At 37.6% G+C, this 8,468-nt stretch overlaps 1 long non-coding RNA gene and 1 pseudogene across 1 annotated transcript; one reads left to right on the top strand and one right to left on the bottom strand.

Annotated features, from left to right (window-relative positions):
* Positions 1-1,078, top strand: LOC118349860. Its single transcript, XR_004802807.1, has 4 exons — positions 1-49; positions 158-263; positions 418-612; positions 1,064-1,078. It is a non-coding gene; the product is annotated as an uncharacterized LOC118349860 (long non-coding RNA).
* Positions 1,079-2,532: 1,454 nt separating this feature from the next.
* LOC109015047 lies at positions 2,533-8,259 on the bottom strand (annotated as a pseudogene).
* Between the last annotated feature and the right edge of the window lie 209 nt (positions 8,260-8,468).

The raw sequence follows: 8,468 nt of genomic DNA, 5'->3' as shown, positions 1-8,468 counted from the left end.
CTTTTTCTTCTTCTTCTGGGTTCCCTCGCGCAGACGATCTCTCTCACAGGTAACCCATTTTCACCGACCGCATCTCCTTGTTTTCGTTTGCTTAACTTCTTGCGTCTGAATCATCATGGCCTAAATTTCCTCATTTCGATTTTTCCCTCCATTGCAGCAGATCACTGTGTTTCTCCCTATCGTGTACCTCTGTTTTCGATAGCTGGTTTTTCCCTCTTCATACGCGGCTCTTCCTCTTCCACTTGGTAATTTTTCTGCCGCAGGTATCTCCTCCTCCCTCTCTGTTAGTCTGCAATCTAAGACCCTGTATTACATCCTCCCAGCCGACCCCTCTTTCTCTTTCAGTTTCTTTTATTTCTTATCTGGTTTTCCCTCTCTCTTACTCTGTTATTCTCCGCGTTTTACTTGGAGTTGCAGTGGCAATCTCTATGAGTGACGCTGAGGCTTGTTGAACGAAGTTGGGTGGAAAACAAATTTTGTAACTGGTTGCCGAGAGCTTCTTCAGTGGTCCGTGAGTTGGTGGTTTTTCTTTCGGTTCGCATTGTGTGTGTTGTGTTGCAGTGCAGTGAGTTCGCAATCTTCTTGGTTTCACTTAAACGTTGAGCATTCAATGTAAGTTTTTCACTTCGTTGTGTATTTTATAATTTTTGGTTAGTTGGTTTGGTGTTTTAGAAATAATTATAAGGGAGTTTGTTGTGTGCTGATGAATATCTAGCAGTGTTAGGATTTTTCTGTTGTAGAATTGTGAACGGAGAGAAATGTGCAATGTGTAGTATCATTTTAGTTAAATTATTGGTGATTGCTTGGGATCATGAGCTGCTGAAATAAATGTGATTTATTAATGAGTTGAGTTGACATTAGTTTTGATAGTTGTATTGGATAATATTAAGATTAGTATATGATACTTTAGGTTGGAATGCGTGCTGTCCATATTACTATTTGATTGTCACAGTGAGTTGTTTTTGCTACTATATGGTTTGGGATTATGGGTTTTATTTATTTAGATAGAAGTTGTGTCAATTGTCTTTCAACACTTAGTTTATATATCTTATTTTATGAATAGGTGACGAGACTGATATACGTCATTTTCAAGGCTTAGATAATACGCTGCAAGAGTCAGGTAAGCCGGGTTCCTATGCTAGATTTACATAAAAAAATAAAGAAAATGAATTGAGGTTGGTTTATAAAATATGCATGATATGTTTTTAAAAGAAAATGTGAAAACGACCTCAGTATGTGTTTTGTATTCACTCATGAAAATCTAAATGAAAGAGGAAAATACTTTTTCTTGACATGAATAGTGTGGACATGAGCAACATTTGACACGTTTATGAAATGTGCAAAAGAGCGAATATGATATCTGTGAATTTTTGTACGTATAATATAAAATAATTTGGGTTTGTTTATGATCAAATGGAAATGATATGAATATGTTCGACACTTGGTTTGATATGATATGAATGGGAAAAACCTTTGGCATACTTATCTGTTTTTATTCTGATTCTGAATATGGTTCTGATATGGTGATACTGGTTCACGTGATATGGTTGGTACCAACATGATATGATATGAGTGCAGCCACTTTAGAAACAAAGTGGTCTTTTATGTGTTCTTTCCTGTGTGCACACTCGGGGTTCCGAGATTGAAAAATGGGAAGTTTCACAATATGATACTGCCTGGTTTGGCCACCGGGGATAGCACAACCCTACCACGGCGGTTAAACATGGTATTTAATATGACACGATATGATATGATAAGATGAAGATATTCAGTTATGTTATGCCAAAGTGTTCTTGTACATGAAATGGTTTATGAATAAGAAAATGTTGAAATGTCGCTCTGATTTTTCTAATAACACGTATTGAGATATGCACATGAAACTAAAATGTTTTGTTTCTGCATACCAAACTTTTTAAAAAGGGCTCATGTTTACATACTAGTATAGGTTTTTTGCTTACTGAGTTGTTGATAATTCACCTCCCTTATCTTCATTATTTTTCAGATGATATTAATGACTCAGCTGGGGGTCAGGAATAGAAATGGGAGCTGGGGGTCAAGACTAGAAATGGGAGCTTGGCTAGATATGGATAGACGGTCATGTACCTAAGGGTACCATTGTGAGAAGAAGAGTTTGAAATTCTTCTTGATATTTAGATTTATTGAGACTTAAGATGTATCAGTTTATTATGTTAAGTTTTAATTATACTTTGGTTTAGTAGGACCTATGGTTTCATCAGTTTGGTATGTTATCATCACTGGAAGATTGGGGACCCCTTGATTTACTATTAATGCATTATAGACTATGTGGAGTTTGTAATGAGTTATTTAGAAGATATGAGATTGATTTTGCTGATGAAGTCTTTGGAGATTTTTTTTAGATGTGTAGGGAGACATATTTATAAGTGACAGGTAGTAATTCTCCAAGCCACCCGGGTTTGGGGCGTTATAGAACCAGTCCCCCCCAGCACAAGAACTTAAAATCTCTCTCTGGCATTCACTAGCACAAAAGAGCATAGCACGATGGATCATATATAACATTTCTTGTGATTTTCTTACACATCGGCTGATCTTTTTCTTGAAATCATCTTTCCTATCTCTCCATTCTTTAGCAGCTTCCACATTTGCTGGAGATTCATCATTAGGACTGGAAAGCATTGATATTATACTTAAAACTATAGTTTCAACCGTATGAACCGGTGTCCAGCATTCACTTGCAAGCTCATAGCCATTCGGGTCCTCACCAGGAGGATGTAGGATTGATATGCAAACAAGGTCATCAGGATATACATTAGGATGCCATATCTCTGAAGTAAACTTCACTGTCGGAGGGTTGTTTGGGTAGTGGATGGAAACGTCATAATGGCATTGAAAAAACCGCCCTCATAGAGAGTATTTAGAGGTCCAATAATGGTTACACTCCATTCAAAGATATTGGTTGTTGGGTAATATAACTACTTGTAAAATTAAATCTATTATCCAAGTATATAACTAGAATAATTAAACAAGTAAACAATCAAAACAAAACACAAAAGATTTTTTACGTGGAAAAACCCTCCAGTGTAAAGGGTAAAAACCACAGGACAACTCCGATCAAATCTACTATAATAATATAGAGTTTACAATACTCAAGTTTATGCCCAAAACTTGAGTTCTCAACAAATTGGGAAATACAACAATAATCAATCTCTAAGAAAACAATAATCTCACCCCAAATCACTAGTATGATAATGCCTATGAGATCCCCACTTTGAATACTACAACTCTCTAGAGTACCCAAAGAAAAATCACCACTAAGAGAAATTTTCAATTTTTACTGTGTAGAGAAATACCTGTGTAAAATCCACACCCAAACAACAAAAGAAAACTTTTGCCTTTTTTCCTTTTCACTTACTACACCGTCTCTCTTTTTCTCTTTGTTTTGTTGCTTTCTCACTCACTCACCCGTAAAGCACTTCAACTTCCCTTTTATAATTGCAAGTAGAAGCCCTAATGGGCTTAAGTGAGAAATGGGCTACCACATGTGGGCTAGACCCACTCAACAATCTCCCACTCCAGCCCATTATAAGAGGAGCTTATAATCTAACATCTCAGTTAGAGTCCATGATGGCTGATCTGGCACAAAACTCCAGCTTCTCTCTAGTAACAACCTTTGTCATCATTTCAGGTGGGTTATTCTCAATGTGAATATTTTTCAGCAGTAATGTTTGTTCCACAACTACGCGTAGCCAATGGTATCTCACATCAATGTTCTTTGTACGTGAATGATATATGGCGTTCTTGCTCAAGTCTAGTGCACTTTGACTATCACAATGAACTACATACTCATCTTGCTTCAAACCTAAATCTTGTAGAAACTATTTTATCTAAAGCATTTCTTTCCCTGCTTCAGTTGCTGCAATATACTCAACGGCAGTAGTAGATAAGACAACACACTTCTGTAGTTTTGACTACCATGATACAGCTCCCCCTGCAAAAGTACCCGAGTACTCTGAAGTTGATTTTCTACCATCAAGGTCCCCAACCATATTTGCATTTGTATAACCCTCCAAGATTGGTTCCAAGCTACCAAAAATCAAGCACATCTTTGAGGTACCCCTCAAATATCTAAAAATTCATTTTATTGCTTGCCAATGATCTTTACCAGGATTAACTAGGAACCTGCTAATAACTCCTACTACATGAGCAATATCTAGGTGTGTGCAAACCATAACATACATCAAACTCCTGACTGCAAAGGAGTAAGGAATGGTTGCCATGTTATCTTTCTCTTCCTTGGTAGAAGGACAACTCTTCTTACTTAGCTTGAAGTGACCACCAAGAGGAGTCCTCACAAGTTTAGCATGCTTCATATTAAACCTCTTTAGTATCCGATCAATATACTTCTCTTGTGATAACCACAACTTCTTAGCTTTCTTGTCACGAACAATCTCCATACCTAGAATCTGTCGTGTTAGGCCAAGATCTTTCATGTCAAATGACTTGAGCAACTCTGCCTTCAAACTTTGAATCAACTGAACATCTTGTCCAACTATCAACATATCATTTACATATAATAGAAGAATAATAGTCTTACCATCAGGGAACCTTCTGACATACACACAATGATCTGCCTCTATTTTGGTATATCCATGACCTGTCATGAATGAGTCAAACGTCTACTACCATTGCCTTGAGGCCTGCTTCAACCCATAGAGACTCTTTTTCAATTTCCAAACCATGTGCTCCTTCCCTTTAACTTCAAATCCTTTTAGTTGAATCATGTAGATCTCTTCCTCCAAGTCGCCATGAAGAAAAGCAGTCTTTACATCTAATTGTTCAAGCTCAAGATCCAAGCTAGATGCAAGACCTAACACAACGCAAATGGAATTCATCTTGACAACCGGAGAGAATATCTCATCAAAATCTATTCCCTTCCTTTGATTGAAGCCTTTTACCACCAAACGAGCTTTGTGTTTTCCTAGCTTTCCACCATCACTCTTACGCTTGAACACCCATTTGTTTCCTAGAGTCTTTTTGCCTTTAAGGAGCTCCACGAACTCATAAGTGTCATTCTTGTGTAAAGAATTCATCTCTTCTTGCATAGCATTCATCCACCTTTGTTGTTCCCTATGAGTTTTCACTTCTTGAAAATTTTCTGGCTCTCCCTCATCAGTAATCAAAACATAATCGAACTTAGGATATCTAGTTGATGGATGATGCTCCCTTGTAGACCTCCCAACCTGAGGTTTTGGTGGAGTAGACTGCTCCCCCTGCTCGACACTCTCTGTGCCTACTTCATCATTCTCATCAACTGATGCTGGCTCATCACCTTGATCTTTAACTGCTGCTGGCTCTTCCCCATTAATGGCACTCTCAGGAGACAAAGAGATAGGTGTAAGTTTAGAAACACATTCATCTTCTTGCCTTGGCTTCTCTACTTTCTCAAAGTTTGCCAATGTCTGATTTTCTATAAAAATCACATCTCTACTTCTGATGATTTTCTTCTTCTCTGGATCCCACAGCTTGTAGCCAAATTCTGCATCTCCATAGCCAACAAATATATAGGGAGTGGCCTTATCATCAAGCTTAACACGTTGTTCCTTTGGCACATGTGCAAATGCCTTGCACCCAAATACCTTCAAGTAAGAGTAAGGCACATCATTTACAGTCCACACTTTTTCAGGAACCTCAAACCCCAAAGGAATTGATGGAGACCGGTTCATTAGTAGTACAAACAACTTCACTCCAAAAAGACTTAGGCAATCCTGCCATCTTCATCATACATCTGACCTTCTTTAAAATAGTACGGTTGATTCTCTCTGTCACACCATTATGTTGTGGGGTACCCGGAACTATCTTCTCATGTCTAATGCCATGTTCTGAACAATACTCCTTAAACACATTAGACTTGTACTCACCTCTATTATCAATACGAAAACACTTCAAAGATCTTCCAATTTCTCTTTCTACCATGGCATGGAACTTGAAATGTTGGAATACTTGATCGTTTGTTTTCAAAAAATACACCCACAACTTTCTTGAATCATCATCAATAAAAGTAACAAAATACTTATTTCCACCTAAGGACTCCACTTCAATGGGACCACATACATCAGAATAAATTAAATCCAACACATTTTTTTTTCTACTAGAGGTTTTCTGAAAAGAAATTATATGATGCTTACGAAGGAAACAATAATCACAAAGATTCAGCAACGTACCTTTGGCAAAAGGAATAAGATACTTCCTTCCCAAAGTCCGCAATCCCTTCTCACTCATGAGCTAGCCGCTTGTGCCACAAGTCTGGTGAAACATTATCTGTAGTTGCATTCACTGCATCACCACACACCTTTACTTCAGTGTTGTAAAGTGTACAACAGATCTTGCCTCTAGCATACACCATGACCCCTTTGATAGTTTCCATCTTTTGTTGCAAAATAACTCTCATAACCTGCCTCATCAAGAGCATGTGTAGAGCGCATATCTGGAACATGTCGCACATCCTTCAATGTTAGGGTACATCCAACATTTGTAACAACACAAATGTCACCAATTCCCACAATATCAACATAACTTTCATTGTCCATCGTCACCTTGCCAAAGTTGTCTCCTCTATACTTAGTAAAGAGTTCTTTCTTTGGGGTAACATGGTAGGAAGCTGCTGAATCAATCACCCATTCTACATAAAAATTTGCAACATGACAAGACTCATTCTCTCCAATAGAAAGTATTGCCACTTCTTCATCTGAAGCACTAGCTGTAGTATTTTGATCATCCGGCTTCTTCTGATTTTTCTCCTCTTTCAATTTGTTTTTCCAAGCCTTGCAATATTTCTTTATATGACCCTCTTTATCACAGTAAAAACATTTGACTTTTCTTCTTGTCTTTAACTAACTTCTGTAGTTACCACGTCCCTTAGGACCTTTGCTCTTACTCCTTCCCCTGTTCTCTGTAACAAGAGCCTGTGCATCATTCTTACCCAAGTATTTTCTTATTATTTCTTCATTAAACAAACTGTCTTTAACTAGAGTAAGTCCAAGCACACCATTTGGAGCAGAGTTACTAAGTGATACTACCAAAGTCTCCCAACTATCAGGCAATGAACTCAAAAGTAATAGTGCTTGCATCTCATCATCTAGCACTATTTTCATTGTGGTCAACTGATTTACTAAGTCTTGGAATTCACTCAAATTCTCAGCAATAGATTTCCCCTCCTTCAACTTTAAATTCACAAGCTTTCTAATAGCAAAAGATTTATTTTGAGTTGTCTTCCTCTCATAGAGACCCTATAATTTTTCCCAAAGACTATGGGCATTTGTCTCTTGAGATATATGATGGAATACATTAAGATCAACACACTATCTAATATACCCAATGGTTTTCCTGTTCATTTTCTTCTAGTCACTATCACTCATACTATTTGGCTTGGCACTAGCACCCTCAATGAGTTCATGTAAATCCTTACAATAAAGGATATCCTCCATCATTGGCTTCCAAATAGAATAGTTTGAAGCCGATAATTTAATCATAATGCCCCAAGTATTCTCCATTTAATTTTTGCAAGTTCACCACACCCACACAACCAAGCTTTGATACCACTTGTTGGGTAATATAACCACTTGCAAAATTAAATCTATTATCCAAGCATATAACTAGAATGATTAAACAAGCAAACAATCAAAGCAAAACACAACAGATTTTTTACATGGAAAAACCCTCCAGTGTAGAGGGAAAAAACCACAGGGCAACTCCGATCAAATCCACTATAATAATATAGAGTTTACAATACTCAAGTTTATGCCCAAAACTTGAGTTCTCAACAAATTGGGAAATACAACAATAATCTCACCCCAAACCACTAGTTTGATAATGCCTATGAGATCCCCACTTTGAATACTACAACTCTCTAGAGTGCCCAAAGAAAATTCACAACTTAGAGAAATTCTCAATTTTTACTGTGTAAAGAAATACCTATGTGAAATCCACACCTAAACGACAAAAGAAAACTTTTGCCTTTTTTCCTTTTCACTTGTTGCGTTGTCTCACTCTTTTTCTGTTTGTTTTGTTGCTTTCTCATTCACTCACTCGTAAAGCACTTCAACCTCCCTTTTATAATTGCAAGTAGAAGCCCTAATGGGTTTAAATGAGATTTGGGCTACCACATGTGGGCTGGACCCACTCAACATTGGTCTCATCGACCAGGCTGACGGAGAACCCATCTACAGGATTCTTGCAAAGATCTTTGAGCTGCTTTTGAAGGAGACTTACTTGGGAAGCCATGAGAGAGAGAGAGAGAGAGAGAGAGAGAGTGGATGGGGGAGGAGCCTGATCAGGCTCTGTGTATGCGGGAGGCAAAAAGACACAGAGAAAGAGAGTATGTTATGTACATGAACACTAATATACTTCCTATATATAGTTATTATGTCTCATTTTATGTTTTGAAAGTTTGATATGCTAAAATATTTCTTAGGTCTTGTTAGGCTAGTTTC

This window comes from Juglans regia, chromosome 1, assembly GCF_001411555.2.
Source record: "Juglans regia cultivar Chandler chromosome 1, Walnut 2.0, whole genome shotgun sequence".
Classification (NCBI taxonomy): domain Eukaryota; kingdom Viridiplantae; phylum Streptophyta; class Magnoliopsida; order Fagales; family Juglandaceae; genus Juglans; species Juglans regia.
Note: the sequence above shows the minus strand (reverse complement) of the source record. Positions and strands in the feature narration are given on the sequence as shown.